The 23282-nt window shown below is 39.3% G+C and overlaps 1 protein-coding gene across 15 annotated transcripts in view; it reads right to left on the reverse strand.

Moving 5' to 3' along the window:
- Nucleotides 1-1286: 1286 nt before the first annotated feature.
- Tsen2 (tRNA splicing endonuclease subunit 2) overlaps nucleotides 1287-23282 on the reverse strand; it is an 86755-nt gene continuing 64759 nt past the window's right edge. For 11 of the 15 annotated variants that reach the window (XR_001199554.3, XR_010043779.1, XR_010043777.1 and 8 more), the window contains 5 exons: nucleotides 21866-21989; nucleotides 20897-21164; nucleotides 19030-19229; nucleotides 13252-13433; nucleotides 1287-3733 (listed from right to left, as the gene is read on the reverse strand). The gene's annotated coding sequence lies outside the window, so the exon portion shown is untranslated. Of the gene's footprint in view, nucleotides 3734-13251; nucleotides 13434-19029; nucleotides 19230-20896; nucleotides 21165-21865; nucleotides 22051-23282 lie in introns of all 15 variants that reach the window. The other 4 variants (XR_010043768.1, XR_010043767.1, XR_010043769.1 and 1 more) reach the window with 4 other exon arrangements.

Below are 23282 nucleotides of genomic sequence, written 5' to 3' on the forward strand. Positions count from 1 at the left end.
TTCATATAAACTGATCTTGACTCTAAAAGCCATGCTATTGCATATAATTTAATAAAAGTCAGAAGTAGGGTGAAATTTAACTCTGTTATTTAGTTGAGAATATTAGTTATCCAGTCAGAGTCTTAGCTTTAACTCTTATGCCAAATAAATAGGTTACCACAGCCTCTGAGTGATCCTTCAAACATTCAGTTTGAATACGTAACATTGGTCTTAGGTGCACTTGGTGAGTTTTCTGTTTTAATGCATAGGTAATTCGGAGAGTCTACAGATACTGGTAAAAGTGATATTAGGTATTCGTAACATGTGAGATGCCATATGTATTGGAAATCCAAGTGCAGTGGCTTGAGTGAACAAATGTTTTTCTCATGTGCAAGAAGTCTGGGGTTGGTGCGGTCCTTCACAGTGTAAGCCTTAGGAACTTAGGCTCCTCTTGTTTTCTGTCTGACCACACTTAGTGTTGTGCAGCTTTCCTCCTCCTGCCTGCAGGGTGGCTGCTGTACATCTGTGTCCGCTGTACAGGAATGTGGAGAGTGAATGGCAGAAAGTAATTCCAGAGGTGTTTTTCTGTCTGATGAGATCAAGAAGCCTTCAGCTTTCTTGAGAATCTCACTTAGGAGACTCCTCCTCAATCTCAGAGTAGAAATGGGCTCATCTTTGTCTGTAAAAACAGTTAAAAGGCTGGGCACGGTGGCATCCACAGTCTCGGCACTCGGGGAAACCAGTGCAGGAGAATCACAGGTTCAAGCCCGGTCTGGAGAATTTAGTGACTTAGTGAGACCCTGCCTCAAAACGGACAATAAAAAATCATTTCACCTTATATTTTTGCTTGTTCGTTTTGTGTTTTGAGACAGGGTCTCACTGTGTGTTCTACACTGATCTCGAAGCTGCCCTGATCTTTCTGCCTCAGCCTGAGTGCTGCTGGGTGACAGGTGTGCACCACCACACGCGACTCTACAGGAAGAATTTTGTAACGCAGTCTTGCCCATCTCTGGTTGGGAAAGCTGTGTCTCTTGGCCATGAATGCTCCAGAGCTTTTCTCTGTTCATTTTTTCCCTTCTGCTTTTCCTAATCGTACCAGATTTTATTAACTGGAAAAGGGTGGCTCCTTTGCCTATTTAAAAACAGAGTAGGCGTGCTCGCTAGTAGACCACTTGCCTGCAGGTAAGGCCCTGGATTTGGCTGCTAGCAGCACCACACACACACACACACACACACACACACACACTCCTAATTGAAAAAACCTTTCTACTTCTATGAGCCCAATATATGTAAAAATGTAAAATAGCTACTTTTTAAAAAAAATTTTATTTAAAAGGAAAAAGAGAAAAAACAAAACAAAGTGGTGTAAGGGTACAAGTAAAACAGAACTACAAAAAAAAAAAGTAACAAAATCACCAGTTAATAGATTACACATTATCATTTTAGAGATAGTTGCTCAAGTCACAGTATCAAAGCATACAAAGTGAACATTCAAACAGAGAGACTGCAAACAGTTGTGTTCAATGATCCAACCAAAAACATTAATATGGTCAGCTATTTAACACCCCTAAACACACTTGCAGTTGTATCCTTTAGAGAACTTTTTTTCCCTCTCCCTTATTCATTACAATAAAATTTACACATTTTGGGTTTTATTACTCCTTAGTTCTTATTTTTTTTTTGGAAGAGAATAAAGTAAAATATGGCAAAACAAAGCTGTCAGTCAAAACCAAGGATAGACATAGCACATGATGTAAAAACAGAGTACAAGGTTATCAACAATGGTTACCATAATGTCTCTTGTTTGCTTAAAAAGAATTGTCTATCTCATTAGGTATTATAAAGTTGAACAAAACAGTAGAGAACAAGACCAATAAAACTTAAACATTGTAAACATTACAAGACTTCTAAAGGAGATAATAGTCAAACCAGAGTGGGCATCTTAGTGAATCTTTTTGCCTTCAAAGTAGTTGCCTATACTCTCAAACTTGATACTATCATACAGAATGGAACAGAGTCTAATCAGTCAAAACAAGATAGTGGGAGTATTACAGGACTTCAAAACAAGTTAATAGGAAATCAAAAAAAGTTACTATAATATATCCTACTAATTTTTTTTATTTTTCCCCTTAATTAAAAAAAACCATAAAAAATAACTAAATAATTTTTTAATGAATAAGGGAGAGATTGAGATAAAAGAGGACATAACAACATAACAATACAGGTCAAAGCATGACTGTTTCAGCAATCTAGTGCTTCACCACCAAATAACCCGACTTAATAGTAGTCACCATAGTGTCTGAAATATTTTTTCCTTGAAATATTTGAATATAACTTTATTTACTATAGCTTCAAATATTTCCATATCAAGAAGCCCAGAATAAAGCCTTTCTAATTAATAAGTGAAAACTTTATAAGGCTTCAAGGCCACATAATGGGGAATCATGATTACCACATACTTTTATATATTTGAATCATTACTTACATTAGGGAAACTATTCGGTATTCACACATGCGAGATTGATTTATTTCACTTATGAGTATGGTCTCAAGCTGCGTAAAATAGCTAGTTTTGTAGGTCAAATCAGATCGGAGTGGTCACTGTTACTTTTAAATTCTGCTCAGCACCCTTCCTTGGTTCTGCCACCAGTGCCCTCCCCAGTTCCTTCCCGTTTTCCTTCGGGGAACTTTTCCTTCTCCAGAGGTGATTCTGGAACTCCCAGCTGTGTCCATTCCCACTGAGGCCACACAGCGAGCATGTGACTCGATGCAGCCAGGCTTGCTTCTCCTGAGCACAGTGATGACGCCGCGGGTGGGCACAGGTCCATGGGTGAGGCAGGCAGAGTTAGCCCGAGTTTATTTAGGGAGGCAGGGGACCGCAGATTTTCGGGCGCCGCTTTTCTCTTTTCGGTGTACTACTCAGTATAGCCTACTTTTTAGGGCTCTTCTCGGGTCACAGCTAAATTGGATAGAACACACGTAGAGTTCCCAGTGCCCCACCCTCCCTCCATACAACCTGTCCAACTCTCTCCCAGGTGACTTCAGAGTTGGACTCTACGTGTCCTACAAAACTAGCTATTTTACGCAGCTTGAGACCATACTCATAAGTGAAATAAATCAATCTCGCATGTGTGAATACCGAATAGTTTTAATGTTGTCTAAAAAGCTAAAAAAAAAAAAAAAAAAAAAAGATAATTGACTGGTAATAAACAGAAACAAAAAAACAGAAAAACAAATGTGTTCAGAATTTGACAGTATTAGATCAGTAAACCTTTACTGCAAAATGTTTCCATTAAAATGACATTATATTCTAAAAAGGGGAGGACAAACTGGAGCCCTTTGTCATCCCAAGTTTATATAATGGTAAAAAGTCAGTGTTGACCATATATAAAATATATTTGCCTATAAAAATAAAAATTAAAAAGGGCTGTAATTCTCAGTCCCATCTGGACTAGAAGCCATCAGCGTTCAGAATTGCTGGACTCCTCTTCCTCACCCACCTTTTTTCTAAGGACTCTCAGGGCCTTATTAGTTGAGATTGATTATTCAAGTATCAGAAATATTAGTCCTCAAAATGTTACCCCTGTGTAATGCAAAAATTATACATGTATATATGTACACAAACCGAACTACTGGACAACAGAAAAGAAATGTAATTAAGATTTTCTTGTGCGCTCCAAATCCATTTCATTCTGAGATCATCCAGGCCCAGCAGTCTTCTTGAGCAAAACATCATTTTCTTCAGTTCAGTTTTCTTAAAAAAAGTAAAACCCAATTCTGAGTATAAATACAATTTGAATATGCAACACATTCATACCAGAGAATTCTCTGGATGATTCATAATACCATTCAAATTGTTCCTTGTGGAATTATTTTACCTGCCCAGTAGGAAACAGGTAATTACAGGTGCTGAAATTATTGAACAGTGTTTAATTTAATGTTGGGGATTGAACCCAGAGTCTTACAGTTCTACTGATGAGGTAAAACCTCCAGCGCTCCAGCAGTAGGGTTTATTATTTTGTTTTGTTTGTTGTATTTGTAGTACTAGGGATACTGAACCCAAGGCTTCTATACTAACCTATGGCCCCCAGCCCTTTTTTAATTTTTTATTCTGAGACACAGTCTTACTAAATTTCCTAGATCAGGCTCAAACTTGTGATTTCTCCTGCCTCAGTCTCCTAAGGTACTGGATTACAGATATGCACCATCACATACAGATTGTTTTTAATAAATAATTTAAATCTGTATTCCTCTTTTGTATCTTCTAAACTCTCATCAATTTCTAACTGGTTACTATAGAACTAAGATTTGGAGGGGATTAACATACAGTGTTATCAAAACAAAAAAGTTGTGAAATAAAAAAATCTTAATTTACTTATTTGTTTAATCAACACATATCATATAGCTAATATTTTCCAGACATTGTGCAAGGCACCAAGGATTCAAAGATAAATAAAGCAGCCTCTTAACCCTCAAAAGACTTGGTTTAATTACAGGGAAGGTGGTGATAAATAACCAAAAAGCTGAGTATACATATTATGAAGGTTTTAATGACAGCACAGTGAATGAGCTACCAGAAAAGGGAGGCTCATTAGCATAAACACAGCAATCACAAAGGATCTGACTTCTGTGAACTCTTTGTTCCTCTGCTGTAAAATCTCTAAACCTTACCCAGCACCAAGATGCCAAAATTGAAATGCGCTCATTAAAGATTCATCCCTCTGTGCAAAATATTCTTATGCAACCCCTTTTGGAGGAGTGGTATTTTAAGTAATCTGATCGTTCTTTATGCAAGGCAGAAATCCACTTATGTACACCTGCTTGGCATGAATGCCCCTTGAAATAATGAGATCACTTTTCACCTAACAGGAGGAGATAGATCCCCACAGCAGAAAAAACACAGGCCCTGGAGGTTGGGGGAGGGGGGTACTAGGATTGAACTCAGAACCTCATGCTTGCCAGGCAGGCCCAGGGCTGCTGAGTTATATCCCTGCCCACAGGCCCTGGAGGCCTGAAATGGTTAACGAAGATGAAGACACATGGCAATGGTTCTAAAGACAGAGCACCTGAGTGAGGTCCTAGCAGAAATCCCAGCTGCTGAACAGAGTGCTGAGAGGCTGATAAGGGAGTGTAGTTTGTTTATACAAGGCTCTTGCAGATTTCATTACAATCTTTTAATGTAACAAAATAACTATGAATCATTACCTTCAGAATTTTAGGATTTTTTTCAGGCTCTGAATGAGACCTTTCTCTAGGGGTGGGGTGTGTGTGTGTGTGTGTGTGTGTGTGTGTGTGTGTGTGTGTGTAAACACGTAGTTAACTTGCAAAATGGAGAGTAGAGTGTCATCTGGGAAGAAAAGTGACAGAAAACAACAGAAAAAGGAATAGGAACTAATTCTACCGCTGCCCCCAGCCAGAGCTCTCTATGCTGGCTGTGGGCTGAGATTCTTTTCTTTCCTCAGGACCTTTGACCAGTTTTTTGTATCAGAATTTCCTGCCCTACAGGCAAAAGAAAATTTCCTCCACCCCCGACCCCCACTCCTCACTCCCGTCAGTTTTTATTTATTATCCCTGGGCTGTGATAGGTTTTTTGGCCCAGTTAGCGAGACAGAAAAATATAAAGTAAAAGTGGCTTTTATTTTAAGGATGCGGAGAGAAACTCTGTCTGCCGGGATATGGCTTTCTCTGTCAGACACATGGTGTGGGGCATACATATAGCTTTGGTCTGGGGTGGTACCTCCAGGGGCATTGCTGATGCCGGCAGCTGATTGGAACTCTTTTCAAGCCACATATAAATTGCCTAGGGGTGGGGAAAATGACCTCATTCATTGGTCATTGGTCCCCCCTCTCACTGATGTAGTGTCCTGCCTAGGGCAAAATCCTTTCAGGCTGGAAGCTCAGGGTCCCCAAGAGAGTTACATTATAGTGAAGTATGAATCTGAGCAGGCTCAGAAAGAAACAGCGTTAGAAACATTGTCCTCAAAGTAATAATTTAAAAGAGCAAAGCAAGGAGGCCCACACCTGGGCCCTCAGCACTGTGGGGGGTTAAGGCAGGAGTGTCGCTGCGTGAGACCTGTGCCCGTGGGAAGTGGCACGGAGTCACAACGTAAATAAATCACACCGTAGACCAGGTTGATGGCACTTACCCAACTTTAAATATGTCTCCTACCCTCTTATATAGGTAGGGCTGAGACCCGGATAGGGGCAGAGCCTAGATGACCCAGGAAGTTTGAGGGCAGCTCTTGGCGATGGGGCCTGATCAGGGCAGCATCTGGCAGGGCGATTCACTCGGTCTGCCGAGGACATTCCAGGGTCCGAGTCAGCTCAGATCCTCTCCTCTGCCAGAGCCCTTAACCAAACCTCCAGACCTTTCCTCACCATACAGGAGGATCACAAGGTCCTGCCCAGCCTGTTGTTTTGTTTGAGGAGCAGACCTAGCATGCTATAAGTAGCTACACTACACCCTAAAGTCTAGTTTTGACTTTTTTGGGGGGACAGGGTCCCCACAATCAAACTCAGGACCTTGTGCTTGCCAGGAAGGCCTTGTGGTGCTGAGCTACACCCACAGCAGAGCCTGTTTTGAGTACAAATTCTACAAATGACTGTATCACATACAATGTTTTTATGACCCTACTTGCAGGATTGAGCAGTGTAAGAAACCTTTATATTTATTGTTCTATGCTAGAAAAAAAATCAAACAGCAAATCCCAATCAGAGTTTCTCTTAATTCCCTTCCACTAGTTTCCTTTCTCTTAATTCCAAACTGCTCTCTAGGCTTCATTTCCTTACTTTCACATTAAAGATTGTGCCAGATTAAAATACACCCTCCAGGCTAACATTTAGTTTCTTACCAAACAAGGCCCCACCCCCAAATCAGTTCATCTGCCACATACATAATCAAACAGTGTGTTACAACACTATTCCTCATTAACACCTCGCTGGACAGTATTAAATAAACTGCCATGTAGAACACACAAACATTTAACATACAGTGAAAGTTCAATAGGTTTAGTAACACTGTAGAAATTAAAGTCTGTGAACTGCAAGGGACACTTAGAGGGCAAACAACTTTGTTTAACAAGAAATGTTAAAAGTAATAATTTTATTTTTTAATTTTTTTATTTTAAAGAGAATAAAACAAAGGAGAACAGAACTAAGCAAATCAGAACAGAACAATGTAAGCAACACAGAGCACTTCACAAGAAGACAACCGGACATCAGCTGTAGCTATCATAATGTCTCTTTTCTTTAAAATAGTTGAACATACCTTCATACACAACAATATCAAACATAACAATACAGTATAAAACTATTCAAAAGAATGAAAGCATTACAGGACTTCAAGACTAAATAACAGGAAATGAACAATGGCTACTATAATATCTCATTTTCCTCAAAAAATTTGTACCAGCACACATAATAAAAATCAAATATATCACAATAGGATAGAATCAATCAAAAGAGAAGAACAAAAGCATGATAGGACTTCAAAACAAGATGATAGCAAATCAGCAATGGCTACCACAATGTCTTGTTTTCTTCAAAATATCTATTCATACTGTCACACATAAGAAAATCAAACAAAACAGAATAAAACCAATCAAATGAATGAAAGCATTATAAGACTTTAAAGCAATATAATAGGAAATCGAGACTTCTGGGAGAACATGGCGGATAGATAGCAGCAGCTATGGAGGCTCTCTGAGATACCCCGCGTAAAATCCAGGAATGGTGCAGTCCCAGGAGTCCTAAGCAAGGGGAGATACACCTTGCTGACCCAGGAATGAACTAAGCTAAGAGAAACCAACTGGAAATCCAATCCTGGTGCTACAACAGGAACAGATAAAATCTCAGCACGGGAAGCTAGAACCTGTGCCACTGGAAGCTGCGATTTGAATTTCCTGCTGCCGCTGCTGCGTCCAAATCTGCAGGGCAGGGAGAGAGACGTGCGAAAACTCTGAGAGCGGGAATCTGTGAACAGAGTTGAGAGCAGGACTAGCAGGGAGCCCTATATTGACTTGCGGTGAGTGAGCAGAATGGGGACTCTTTCACAGAGTAGGAGGCTCCAGCAAAGGACATACTGGGACTGGGCAGACTTGCTGGAACAGGACGCTGCAGTGACATTAGGCGCGTATTTCCCTCTCAAGCGGGATTGGTAGGCAGTGCCTGTCCTGCGTGATGCCGCTGACTAAGACCCAGTAGGCTAGCCCAAACCAGGTCCCAAGGTCTGTGTCTCCCCAGTACACTGCAGTGGGGGGGAACAGAGGCTGCCGAGGTCTGTGTCTCCCCAGTACACTGCAGTGGGGGGGAACACCTAGTGGGCACAATTCAAACAAACTCTAACCGACAAAGAGAAAAAAATTGGGCCTCCTACATTCGCTTGTATGAAAGGAACAAAAAATATGGGAAGAGGAAGCAACAAGAAAGGGTCCTCGGTCCCCAATCCTGAGGACACTGATCCAGGAAAGGGAAATGCAAAGGAAGACAGAAAACATGCAATATCAGACACAGCACCAATAGACATAAAGTGATATCTCCAGAGCCTCATAGACGAGTTTAAAAATGAAGTATTTAATGAAATAAAGCAAGATATAAGTAGAATAGTTAGAGAAATGCTAAGCACCACCCAAGAAAAAACAGATGGTGGAATGGAAGAACAGAAAAAAATGGGGAGAATTATTTGATGGAGAAAATAGAGAAAACATAGAATATGTGAAGCAGGTTCAAAGAGATTACCAGGAAACTAAAAACTCTATTGAAAGCTGGCATAACAGCTTGAAAGAAACTAAGGACAGATTATCTGAATTGGAGGGCAGATTTATAATATGGGAGCATGAAATGAAAAACTTCTTAAAAATAACAAAAAAACAAACAGCAATAATACAAAGGCTAGAAGATGATAAGAGGATCTATAATTTAAGAATTAAGAACATAAAAGAAGAAGTAGGGACACAAACAAATGTACTACAAAAGCTATTCACAGAAATAATCCAAGAGAATTTCCCTAATTTAGCCAAAGGTAAAAATACTCAGATGTATGAGGCATACAGGACCCCAGCCACCTACAACCCAAACAGAGCTACACCCAGGCATATAAGAGTCAAAATTCCAGAAATCCAATATAAAAACAGAATACTAAAAGCCGTCAGAGACAAGAAACAGATCACTTACAAGGGAACGCATCAGAATTACAGCAGACTTCTCGGCACAAACCATCAAATCATGAAGAGCATGAGGGGAAATAATTCAAGCTTTGAAAGATAATAACCTCCAGCCAAGATTGATATATCCTGCACAACTGTCCCTAGAAATTGATGGAAAAACAGGGTGCTTCCAGGATAAAGAGGAACTAGGGGAATTTGCAACCACCAATTCAACTCTACAGAGAATACTGCAGGATATTGTTTGTTTGTTTGTTTGTTTGTTTCCTTTTTATTGGTACCAGGGATTGAACTCATGACTGCCTGCTTGCAAGGCAGGCGCTTATGCCACTGAGCTAAATCCCCAGCCCCTAGGATATTCTAAAAAAGGAAAATACCAAGACTTCAGAAACAGTGGCAGAGAGGCCACAATGAATGGAGCAGAAAGTGAAATGAAGAAGACAAACTGACAACAAACAACAGAAAAAGAGCTCAACAGAAATGAGGCAGAGAAGGTTGGATGGTAGGAACAGCCATTTTGGAGAAAACAAGATATCATAATAGCTAGTGCTGATTTAGTATCATCTTGCTTTGAAGTCCCATCAAGCTTTTATTCTTCTGTCTCCATCGGTCTTAACAGGTTGTATCTTATTGGATTTTATTATATGTGATAATATAAACAAAAACTTTTATAGACAAGGAAATAATACAGAAACCATTGTTCATTTTCTGTTAGTTGGTTCTAAATACCCTGTAATACTGTCATTCTCTTGAATGGTTTTACATTGTCTTGATATGTTTGGTGCTACAGTATACGAAGTTATACTCAAAGATTTCAAAGAGACACTATGGTACCTACTTTTATGTCAGGATATCTTGTGGTAAAACACTATTTTGCTTAAATGGTTATGCTTTGGTTTATTGTTATGCCCTCTTTTATCTCAATCTCCTTTTTAGAAAATTATTTACTTTTTATTTTTATCTTTTTAATTAAGGGAAAAATAAAAAAGCAGGATACATTATAGTAACCCATTTTGATTTCCTATTAACTTGATTTGAAACCCTGTATAGCCCTCACCATCTTGCTTTGACTGATTTTCCTCTATTCTGCTTTGCTTGATAGTATCAAGTTTGAAAGTATAGGCAAAACTGTGAAGACAATAAGATTCATTATGACGCCCATTCCGGTTGACTATTATCTTCTTTTAAAGTCCTGTAATGTCTCCAATGTTTTGGTTTTATTCTTTACTGTTTTGTTCAATTTTATTATAACTGATGATATAAGCAATTCTTTTTAAGATAGCAAGAGGCAGTATAGTAACCACTGTTGATCACCTAGTATTTTGTTTTTACATTATCTATTATGTCCATCCTTTTGATTTGACTGACTCTGTTCTGTTATGGCACATTTGGTTTTACTGTCTTCAAAAAAAAGTAATAAGAACTGTGGGAGTAATAAAACCCAAAATGTGTAATTGTCATTGTACAAAAGAAAGGAAAAGGAAGTGCTCTAAAGAATATAATTGCAGGGGCTGGGGATTTAGCTCAGCGGCATAAGTACCTGCCTTGCAAGCAGGCAGTCGTGAGTTCGATCCCTGGTACCAATAAAAACGAAAAAGACAAAAAAAAAAAAAAAAAAAAAGAATATAATTGCATATATATTTAAGTGTATAAGATAGATAACCATATTACTGAGTTGGATCATTGAACAAAACTGTTTCCAGTCTCACTGTTTGAAAGTCCACTTTATATGCTTTAATTTTGTAACTTGAGCAACTATTTCTAAGATAACAATATGTAATCTATTAAATAGTGATTTTCTACTGTTTATGTTTTCTGAAATTCTGTATAACTTGTACCCTTTTTCTATTTTTCTTTCTCCTTAAATAAAAAAAATTAAAAAAAAATAATAGGAAACCATGATTACCATAATACATCCCATTATATTCAAAATAGCTGCCCCTACCATCCAAAGGGTAATATCTAACAAAACAAGACAGAACAAAGGGGCTGGGAGTTTACCTCAGTGGCCTAAGTGTCTCCCTGGAAAACTCAAGGTTGTGAGTTCAATCCTCAGCACAAAAAACAAAAAAAACAAACAAACAAAAAAAAAAAACCACAGAATGAAGCTAAACCTAAAAAAATTGTGTAAACAATACAAAAATTTAAGACAAGACAAAGTTGAGAGTAGTTTCCACCTTTCCCTCCAAGATATTTCCTCCCCTTTGCACTTACATAAACTATTTTGCTTTTGGATCCCATGAACTCCTTGTTTCTTGTGCTAGTGTTCACACATATGAGTTCCAACTGTTTCAGCCATGAATATGATCTCCAGTTGTGTCCATTTACTTACAGGAGCCTTGAGATTATTCTACTTTATAGCTGGGTAGCTTTCCACTGCATGAAAATATCATATATTTCTTGTCCATTCTGCAGTTGATAGGCAAGTTACTCTTGTTTTTTTTTTTGGTCTCCTGTCACATGGAACAATCTTTCATTTTCAGTCTATGAATTTCCTTCCCAGTTAGATGAGTTTCTTGTACACAGTATATCGATGGATCTTGTTTCTTGATCCACTCTCCCTGTATTTCTTTTTATTGCTGACCTAAGGCCATCTACATTAATGGTTACAACCAGCATACATTGGTTTGTCTCTGCCCTGCTATCCTCCTGTTGTTGGTCCTCCACTTTTCCCCTTCATTCAATTTCCTGTCTTGTTTGGCGATCCTCCTCTGCTGCTGTTCCTGGAACCATGACCATCTTTATCTCTCTCTAAATATCCTTTAGCACTCTCTGTAGGGTTGGTTTGGTAGTCATGAATTCCTTCAGTTGTTCTTTATCATGGAAGTATCTTATTTTTCCATCAATTTTGAAAGATAGTTTTGTGGATACATCAATCTGGGTTGGAAGTTGTTTTCTTTCAGAGTTTGAAACACTCCATTCCAAATTCTTCTTGACTTGACAGTTTGTGTTGATAAGTCTGCTATGATTCTGATTTTCCTTTATAGGTGATCTGTCTCTTTTCTCTAATAGCTTTTAATATTCTTTTATTGTGCTGAATTTCTGGGAATAGAAATTTCTGGGTAATTTGATTATTTGTCTGGGTATAGATTTACTTTGGTTATGGCTAGTTGGAGCCCTATATGCCTCAGTTATCTGCATACCAAATCCATTTCCCATGTTTTGGAAGTTTTCTTCTATTATGTCTGTGAATATCCTTTATTTGTGTTGACCCCTGCGTCTTCATCTACACCTATCACTCTTAAGTTGTGCTTCTTTGTATCATCTTGCAGCCATTGAGTTGTTATTTCCTGATTCCATGTTATTTTTAATAGATCTTTCTTTTCATGATCACTAGCTGCAATACTATCTTCAAGGTTTGAAAGTCTATCCTCAGTCTCTTTCAAGCAGTTTTGTCAGCTTTCAATTGAATTTTTAATTTCCTAGATCTCTCTTTGAATCTGTTTCATGCATTGTAATTCCTTTCTCCATTCATTCAAGGTTTCCATCATTTTCCTATGCTCCTTTTTTGTCTATGTCTTTTTTTTAGACCTGTTGAACAATTCTTTTGGTATGTTTCTGATTTCTTCTTTTACCTGAGACTTTATTTCTGATTTGACTGCTTTTACCATCTCATGAAGTTGTTTCCTTACTTTAGTTGCTATGCTCTCAGAGATTTCAGGTGTGTGACTTCCAGTTTCTTCCATGACTGTATCTGCCAGGCTTATTGTGTGTGGACTAGAGGTCTCAGTTTGCCTTTTGCTCCTCCATCTCGACATTCTCCTGGATTCCTCCCAACAAGCTGGTTGTGGGGCCCCAGGCACTTCCTGCATTGGCTCCCTAGGCAGTGTAGGGGGATGGGACAGGCACCTGGGATCCTCTAATTACAGATTTACAGGGAGACAGAAGAGGTAGAGTGGGCTTCTCCAGACATATGCAGCTACACGGGGGCTTCACTGATGATCAGGGGTGCATGTAGTTGGGGCTGCTTCTCTCAGCCTGTGTGTCTACACTGGGACTCCCACAATGATGGCAGACACACAAGAGTGTGTTTGTCTGATTCTGCCAGTGTGATGGCTACTTGAGGGAAAAAAAGGCCTCCAAAGGTGGTCTACAGATGCACAGGGCTTACCTGGCTGTGGGTTCCTGCTCCCACTGGCTACCTGCAGGAAGAAGCCTTCTGGTGTCAGCTTCCTGAAGGGGAAGGTGGATCTGCTGGTTCTCTCTGCCCACGCTGGCTGTCTGCAGGATGTGGCCTTTTGGTGACAGTGCACAGCAGCGAGAGGTGGATCTGTCTGTCTCCCTCAACCTGCACTGGGTACATAGAAGAAAGGGCCTTCTGGTGGTGGCATTCAGCAGGCAGAGCCAATCTCCTGGTTCTCTCAGCCTGTGCTGGGCACACAGAGGAAAGGTCCTTCCATTGGCAGCACCCTGCAGGCAGAGGCAGATCTCCTGGTTCTCTTGACCTGCATTGGGCATGCAGAGGAAAGGGCCTTCCATTGGTGGCATCTGACAGGCAGAGGCAGATCTCTTGGTTCTCTCAGCCTGTGCTGGGTGTACAGAGTGAAAGGTTTTTGCTTGAGTATAAATTATTGTACATTCATGGTGGTGGTCTAACATGGCAGAAGGCCAAAATAGGAACTTTCTGCTTCTTCTTCAGCCCTAACTGCAACTCCCCTTCCTGTTTGCACGCACAGAGAATTCTAATTGGTTCCTCTCACGTCATCAATATCTGCCCCATGTGCCACTTCAATCAGAGGTCATATAACCCTCTGCCTCTCTCTATCTGGTTGAAGGAGACAGCCCAGCTGCCATGGGTCATGTGCTCCTTTCCATATCCTCAGCTCAATAAACCTGTTCATTTTGTACTTTTACTTCTCTATTGTGCTAGAATACTCTTAACACACAGGAAAGGGCCTTCAAAAATAATGCTTTTAGAAACACTGCAACTTTCTGTGACCTCTGAGACAGAGATTCATGCACTCACTCACTCACTCACGTGGGACAGCATCTTGCTCCTGCCCCAGGCTGCCCTTCAGCTCACGCCGGCCTCAAACTCGTCATCCTCCTGCTTCCATGCTCAGATGACGGGCAGGCATCATCACACCCAGCTTGTCTGTCTTTTTCATCTTTAGTGAAACGATAAACTGCTTCTGCCCTCAGCATAAGATAAACCATTAATCTAATTGTAGAGGTTTTTGTCTTATGGTGAACTTCTCTACCCCCTACCTCCTACTTTTCTATAAAGGAAAACACAAAAAGGAGTTTTGAGGGCTTGTGGGTACAGCTCAGTGGTAAAGCTCTTGCCTAGTATGTGGGCTCCAGTTTTAATCCCGAGCACTGCAAAAAAGGAAGAAGGGCTTTCAGATACACTGCAAAACATGTAAGCCCCTGCCTCTAATGTACTGTGCCTACGACTGAAGCCCAGCACTCATACATATTGAGGAAAGGTATTTGCTTTTTTCTTTCAATTACCAGGAATATTAGAATTTAAAACACAGAACAGCACTACACTCAACTATCCCAAGAAAAATTTAAAATATGTGAAAGAAAAGAAGGAATTTATACTATAGTCTGTATCTCAACTAATATTATCCATATACAAATAGATTAAAACACGGTAAATATTACTAAGAAAGTAACTTATGCTTCCAAAATGCTAATTTTTTTCAATTTGGCAGATGCAGCCCAAGAAAATGTACAGAAAACTTAAGTAGTAATTTATAAACATAAGCTTCTTTAACATAACCAATGAACACTTGTAACGATTCACCTAAGATTATGTGCACTTCAGTGTATCTATGTAAAACATCTACTGTAATTCCAACTTTTAAAAAATTTTTCTTTGGGGGCTGGGGATTTAGCTCAGCGGCATGAGCGCCTGCTTTGTAAGCAGGCAGTCGTGAGTTCGATCCCTGGTACCGATAAAAATGAAAAAGACAAAAAAAAATTTCTTTGGTAAAGGAAAAAGGTACCTGTAAATATTTAAACTTGTAGATGTTTCTTAATGTGTTCACTGAAGAAAATTTATCATTAACCTATTAAATATTGCATGTATAAACTTAAAATCACAAACAGTAACTTTAAAATATAAAACCAGTAATAAATCTAACTCCTGTTATGCTACATCTCAGAGCACAATTCAAGAAGAAGACTTGAAAGAAAAAGTACTTCAAACAAATAAATATAAAACAAGTATTTAGTAAAATTTACAATTCATTTGTAATGTTATAAAATGCTAGATCTCATAAAATCTTAATGTATTTTAAAAGAAAATTTTTTACTTGCAAGGACTGATTACTGGATGCAATGTTGATAATTTTGCCTATAAATAGAAATGAAAGTAACTGGCCCTTCCAGGGCGAGAACCACCAGTGTCTCCTGAGATCCATGCCATGTTGGAACTTAGGATGCTGGGAAACCAAGCAACCAGCCTGCCTCCCTGCTAAGCAATAGTGAACCTACAGGTGCACGGCTTAGAGTCAAACATCCCACTTCTCCATCCCTCCTTCCCCTGTCCCCCTGTTAGCAAATAGGAATCAGAAATCTGAGCATCTCCTGGGAGGTTGACCATAGCAAATAAGGGGGACTTCCTTCTACCACCTCTTTGAAGGCAAATATTTTTATTACTGTTTTGCTTTATTCTGATTAATGGTACTGCTCTATTCAATATTTTGTTTTGAGAAGTTCTATAATGTTCTATATTTCATTTTATTTTGATATACATGATTGAAAGAACAACTATTATAAAGATAATGAAATATACTATGATACTTATTACTGTTATCCCGCTAACCTGCTGAGAAGTTCTGTACCAATTTCACTACATGGTCTCAGTTGGCTTTATTCTGTCTTGTTCTGTTGTATTTTACTACTTTCAAAATAAAAAAAAATTTTTTTGATAAAAAAAGAAATGAAAGTAACTTAGCCTTAACAAGATGAAAACAGAATAATTTCCTATTTCCTACCTGTAAACAGGTAAAACTCTTGGGTGCATGAGAGTTACTCTTGGCTTATTCTGTTTTTCTGCTAAGCTTGTCTTATCTTGAGCCCATAATGATCAATGGACAAAGTCTCTAAAACTGTGAGCCAAATAATTACTTTTGGCACTTCATATTTTAAAAATATTATACCAAAATATCAACATTAAATCTCAAATCCATTTAAGCTTTGACTTCTTGTATAGTTATTAAATTACCTACTCAATCTTTAACTCTTTAGCCTCCATATAAACCATCAACGTAAAAACACAGTTGAGAACTGCAGCCTTGATAATTAAAATAAAAACTGTACAACAATATTCAAAGATTGGCTTTTGCAATTCATGACAATGTATAGCAAAAAACATATATGATAGATAGGAGAAATGAACTGCTGGTATTATGGGTTATTAAAGAAGTTCTGTATGGTGGCACATGCCTGTAACACCAGCACTCAGTAGGCAGAGGCAGGAGGATACCCACAAGTTCAAGGCCAGCCTGGGCTACACAGTAAGTTCAAGGGTAGCATAGTGAGACTACACAGTGAGACCCTGTCTCTAAAAGTAAAAAAAAAAAAAAAAAAAAAAAAAAAATTACATTTTAGAATCAGTATCCACTAAGCAGAAAAATTTAGGACATTATGATTCCAATTTGGCTGATTTCAAAGATGAATTCCCTTAGAGAAAAGACACATCAGAGGAAGGAAGGCTTGCCAACAATTCTAAACTGAGTGGCCAAGGAAGGCTCAATATTGTGACTTGGGAAACAGCCTTCGGTACAGAAGTAATATCGAGTTCGAAGCATGTTACAGGGGCACAGTGGTGACACAGAGAAGGAGGGGAGGCAAGCTGAAGAGGCGGGCTTTTAAATTTCTTTGTTACAAGTAATGTGCCGTCCAGGAGCTCCACCGAGTGCAGCTTAGAGTGAAACTAAGTGAGATGCTTCTTGGGCTGGGGATTTAGCTCAGTGGCATAAGCGCCTGCCTTGCAAGCAGGCAGTCATGAGTTCGATCCCCGGTACCAATTAAAAAAAAAAAAAAAAAAAAGAGATGCTTCTGAGGGCTGCATTAGCCCTTACAGATCACTGAGGTGTAGAACAGTACGTTACAGTTCCTGTGCACTCGAGCTGAAATGCTCCAAGGGCCAAAAGAATGGAGACAAGGTAATGAATAGGTTGCTAGTTGTAATTCTGCTTTGCAGAAGTAATATTCAGTCAGAAATTTATTTACTGCACTCGTCCAGAATAAATGTAGTAAAGGGTAGATTCACAAAATTTGGGCTGTCCAATGACACCTCAGTTGGTATGGTTTTGAATGGAACTCAAGGTGGCCAAACTTCAATGTGACAGAGGTAACTACCCCTTCTGCATTAAAGCAACAACTAGCAAATGCTGGGGATAAATGAAAACTACTGAATGGAATTGTATGTGCATCTTTTTCTAAGGAATAAATGATCTGGGATAGCAAGGGAAGATTTCTTGTTAGTAACCAGCACTCCAGCACAATTTTTAAATTTTGTTTATTTTTCAACTATTTAAAATGTTTTTGCCAGACATGGTGGCACATGTCTGTAATCACAGGACTAGGAAGGCTGAGGCAGGAGGACTGCTGTGTGTTCAAGGCCAGCCTAGGATATACAGTGAGTTCATGGCCAGCCTGAACAAACAGCAAGACCCTGTCTCACAAAAAATACATAAAGTGATTTTGCGATGCTGGAGATTGAACCTGGGACCTTCTCAATGAGCCACATACATCTTCAGCCCTTTTTATTTTGGGCTAATGCTTCATGAAGTGGTTAAATGGCCCAGGCTGAGCTGAAACTTGTAAGCCTGCCTCAGCCTGCCAGAGTCCTGGACAGGCATACACCACAACACCTGGTTTTAACTTAAGTTTGTTTTGGCTTTAAAGATACGTACCCATAAAAACAAGTAGCTTGTATATCGCTTCTACTTATATAGAAATCTTTTCATCATTTCATCCCACTGTTAGTACTACAGATTACTGGGTTTGTTTGTTTGTTTGTTTTGCTACAGTTTACACATGCTAGGCAAGCACTGCACCATTTAGCGACACTCCCAGCCTCTTCCCAACTTTGTTTTTCCTTCTGAAAGGAAAAATTCCATGTAATACAGATTGAGCACCCTAACCTGAACACCCAATATCCAAAGCACTCCAAAGCTCTGCAGAAACATTGAGTGCCAGTATGACACTCCACAGTTTAACAGGTTTTACAATTCTGGAGTATTTCTGATTTCAAATTTCTAGTTGGTCAACTGGAAAAGTCTGTGGAAATATTCCAAAATCTAAAATACTTCTGGTCCCAAACATTTTGAACAGAAATGCTCAGTCTGTAGTAACCACTGCCAATCAAATAAGCTGACCTATCTCTTCCTGGGAGCCTTGTTTCCTTTTCTGAGTCCCTTCCGCTGGCGACAGCTCCCTGGCTTTATTCCAATGGAATGGCAATCCATCACAGCCCAGAGATCACTAGCCTAGGATACAGGACCACTGGGCTCTGCATAAGGGTATGCAACTAACTAAATTGCCTTTTCTTTTTTCTTGTTTTGTTTTGAAAGACTTGGGATTGAACCTAGGATCTTGTTCTGAGCTGCATCTCCAACTCTTTTTAGTTTTTATTTTGGGGCAGGGTTTCCCTAAAGTACCCAAGCTGGACTCAAACTTGCAATCTTGCTGCCACAGCTTCACAGCGTGCTAGGATTCCAAGCCTGTGCCACCATGCCAAGCTCTTGATTGGTCTTTTCTAAAACAGTATTTTAAAAGAAGTCCTTTTGAAGTTTTTAAAACAAGCACTAGAATTTGTGAAAGCTTTGTGGAAATTTGTGCCCTGTGTAAATCTGATCAATAGAGATTACATACTACCTTACAGGGTTCGCAAATGGTCAAAGAGGGTGAGGCAAAGGTGGCTGCTGACCTGCGAAGCAGTGAGTGTTTCCAGCTTATGAAGCCTCTGCAGGACGTTCTGCATGTCCTCTTGCAGTCGCATGAGCACAAGAGCAATCTGCTCACTGAGGCTGCCTCGGGAGCCCCTGTCTGAGCCCCAGCGCTCACCATCACCTCCACTGCCCACCTGTTGGCCCTTCGTCTCCTCACTCAGATGTGGCATCCTGTGCCCTGTTGGAAGAGAGTAAAAAAGTCAATTTGATTCATGTGTTCTAATTATTTTCCTGTTATCTCTTTGAGGTCTAACCTCAATGTAGAATAGAAGCTACTAGGAAATATATAAAATAAGTTTTTAGCTGGGCACATGCCTATAATCCCAGCATTTGGGAGGCTGAGGCAGGAGGACTGCCACAAGTCTGAGGCCAGTTGTGGCTACACAGTGAGTTCAAGGCCGGCCCAAACTACATTGTGAGACCCTGTCTCAAAAAACTTTTAGGATTAAAGGATTATTATATAAACTATGTATATGGATGCATTCATAAAATTTTTTTCTAAGATTTCATACAGAGCATGCTAGTACATGTTTGTATATACATAATTCACAAATAATATGGATATTCACTGATGTGCTAAAAATTTCTTTATAAGAAGGTAACAATGCCAGCTGTGGTAGGGCTCACCTATAATCCCAGTGCTGGGGAGGTTGAGGCCAGAGGCTCACCATGAGTTTGAGGTCAACCTGGGCATATAATGAGTTCAAGGCCAGCCTGTGCTACATAGAGAGACTCTCTTTCTAAATAATAATAATAATTTTAAAAGGTAACAAGACTAAAAAGAAAATTACAGAAGGCGTGGCTTGGCATTCAGTGCTTAGCATCCCAGTGTTCTGGGAGGCTGAAGGAGGAGGACCACAGATTTAATCCCAGCATGGGCAAGTCAGCAATTCAGTAAGATCCAGACTCAGAAGGTAAAAACTGAAAAGAGAAAATAAAAAGGACTGGAATGTAGCACTGTATAAAAGTGCTGGGACCCTAATATTATAAAAATTTTTTTCTTTTTCTTTTTTTTTTTTATTTTTCAGTGCTGAAGATTAAATCCAGGGTCTCATGTATGCTAAGCATACCAGACCATGGACAGTAACTTGTTTAATAGCCTTAACTATTTTTTCCTCTTAATTCTTTTTTTTACAGTATCTATTAAATTCTCACCAGAAATAATAAAAATGAATATATTAATTTTGTCTCTCACTCTATTACTTGATCATATTGAGCTTTTTTCCTTTCCCACTGTTGAGACTGAACAGAAGGCATCTGCAGTGAGCCGCATCCCCCAACCCCTTCTTTAAACTTTATTTTTTATTTTGAGACAGCACCTTGCTAAGTTGCCCAGCAGGGCCTTGAACTTCTGGACCTACTGCCTCAGCCTGAGCGCTGTAATAGGGATTATAGGTGTGAGTCATCATGTCTGGTGATTACTATTACATTTATCCTTATATTGTTAAATGTTCTTTCATTCTTATTTTTGACTTATTAGCTTTAAATAATCTCTTTGGACCTACGCAAGGAAATGTGTAAAAGATTCATTCAAATTTTACCTATAAAGGGAAAAGGGAATAAAAGTCACAGTTGGAGGGAGCAAGAGAACAGAAATATGATCACCTCCGCAACTTCCATGAAAGATTAAGAAACAGGAATCTTTTCCCTTCAGAGAACACGCTACTACATGCGTGGAGTCAAAGCAGAGAACTAGACACAGAGAAACTTGTCATGTAAGGATGACGTAACTTTACAGACAGCCTGCACACACTGACAGTTCTGGGGACTCTGCCATGGAGAACTCAGCCACTGTGCTACTTCCCGAAATCAGCCCTCATGGTAACGACTACTGGTAACACTGACCTCTCGCTCTTCTGACATGAGAGAACCCCTCGCTTTCTCCACCTCGCTTCCCATGCTGTGGGGCACCACTGTCACTTCTGCCGTCTTCTCCTCCGTGCTTTACTTCACCTCTTCCTTCGACTGCCACCACCTGCAGAGTGCCAGTGTTGCCGTTCCCAGGTGGTCCTTGAACATCTTCAGGAAAACAGGAATTTTCCAAGGGCTTGTTAGGATCACCACTCAGGAAATATTGAAATGGTCCGGTATTTGATATAAAACTGTCTGGAGACTACAAATTTAAAATAATATTTGGTCAAAAACTGTAAGTTACATACCACAAAGTTCTCATGGTAATAGAAATACTGTGCCTTCATGATATTATTAGCAATACTCAAGCCAAGCGTGGTGGCACATGTCCTTAATCCCAGCACTTGGGAGGCTGAGGCAGCAGTATCATTGCAAGTTCAAGACTATCCTGGGCTACAAAGTGAGCTAAGGGTTATCCTGAACTGCATAGCAAGACCCTGTCCAAAAAGACAAAAAAAAAAAAAAGAAAGAAAGAAAGAAAGAAAGAATGAAATATTCTTTTTCTAAAAAAATGTCTTGAGTTCATATTCAGCTTCCTATATGCAAGAAAGAAATGATATACAAGATTATTTTGTCCATGCATGAAGAATTGAGACATTTTGGCAGTGAACTGTTCTCAAAAGTCAATCATTTATCAAAGAAACAGGTACATCCCTATAAGATATGATCAAATAAATACATTGAATGTTTAAAGAATTTTTAAAACTTTATTACAGGGGCTGGGGATTTAGCTCAGCGGCATAAGCGCCTGCCTTGCAAGCAGGCAGTCGTGAGTTTGATCCCTGGTACCGATAAAAATGAAAAAGACAAAAACAAAAACAAAACAAAACAAAAAAAAACCTTTATTACAGTAAAAGTCACTTTGTCATTTTTCCACAATATTCCCCATCGCTAGAAACACACCTCCCATCACGCTTGGACTTCCTGCGTCAGTCCCTGGAGAACATTTTTGTGTCTTTGGTGGCTCCGTCATGGCTGCCTCAGTTCCTCAATCAGTTCAAAGCACTGATCTTCCATGTCATTCTGACTTTAGGGAACAGCCATCAGTTGCATGGTGCCAGACCCAATGAACAAGGCAGAGGAAAACACTGTAATGTTTTTATTTGAAACAAATTGCTGTAAACATTACATCAACAATGATCATTAAATTTGGTAAATATTTTTTAAATTCAGTACAGTAAAAGACAAAGTTTCATTAATTCCCCTAAAAAACATTCCCTTCACTTTGAACTTGGCAAAGTTTTTTTATTTTTACTTTTTAAATTACTTACTGTATTTTTTATCACTATTTATGATGTTCATTTTATTTTATTTTATTTTAGTTGCTACAGAAAATTCTAGGAATACTATGATGAAAGAGGTATGACTCTTGCTTGCAAGAAGCCAGTGAAGATTACTACAATATCACGTGATAAATTTGATGAGAAAGATAAACTACAGGACCTCAAAGGAGGGGTACCTAACCCATACTGGGGTGGGAAGAAGACTGGCCAGGAAGTCTTTGAAGAAATGACAGAAACTATCACTTGAAGAACAAAGGAGAATAATCCAAGTCAAAGGCATCATAGTAATGATGGCATGAATGAAATACTTGAGACACTGTGTGATTTGAGAACTTTTAAGAGGAAGGAATCAACGTGACTTAGACACTGAATGTGAGGAATACAAGTGTCTTGGGACAAGGTTTGTGACACTCATCAAGCTGAGAAATTCTGATGGAAAGGAGGTTTCAGAGAAACAGAAAGAGACAGTAGTAGTTACAGGTAGGTTAAACATGAGATTCCTAGGAATGTCTAGATGAACACCTGGCATTCTGAAGAGAAATATTGGATTTATCGCTTTTGGAGTCCTCAGCCTGTGATGGTTAAAGCCAAGGAAGCAGTAACTAGGGTTCTTTTCCTAAAGAGCATTAAATTGAATGAGTCGGGGCTGGGGATTTAGCTCAGTGGCATAAGCACCTGCCTTGCAAGCAGGAGGTCATGAGTTCCCTGGTACCGATAAAAAATAAATAAATAAATAAATTGAATGAGTCAACAGAAAAAGAGTAACTCAAGAAGAGGCCTACAGGAAACCTAAGAGGTTGGGGGAAAAAAACTATCACAAAAGAAAGCGTTGAAAGATTGGTACAATGGCATGTTTTCAAGAAAATGTGTTGGCATGTACGGCAGAACTCTGACTACAGTAAATGGATACAATAAATACAGACAACAGAAGGCCTGCTCATACAGTGAAGGACAGAAGTAAAATAATAGAGGGTATCACCAAGTTAAGTGAATATTTTCTTTCAAAGATGGAAGGGCTGTGAATATGTGCATAGCTT

The sequence above is a fragment of the Cavia porcellus genome, unplaced genomic scaffold (genome assembly GCF_034190915.1).
Source record: "Cavia porcellus strain 051 isolate PalLab524CR breed Dunkin Hartley unplaced genomic scaffold, mCavPor4.1 scaffold_27, whole genome shotgun sequence".
In the NCBI taxonomy this organism is placed as follows: domain Eukaryota; kingdom Metazoa; phylum Chordata; class Mammalia; order Rodentia; family Caviidae; genus Cavia; species Cavia porcellus.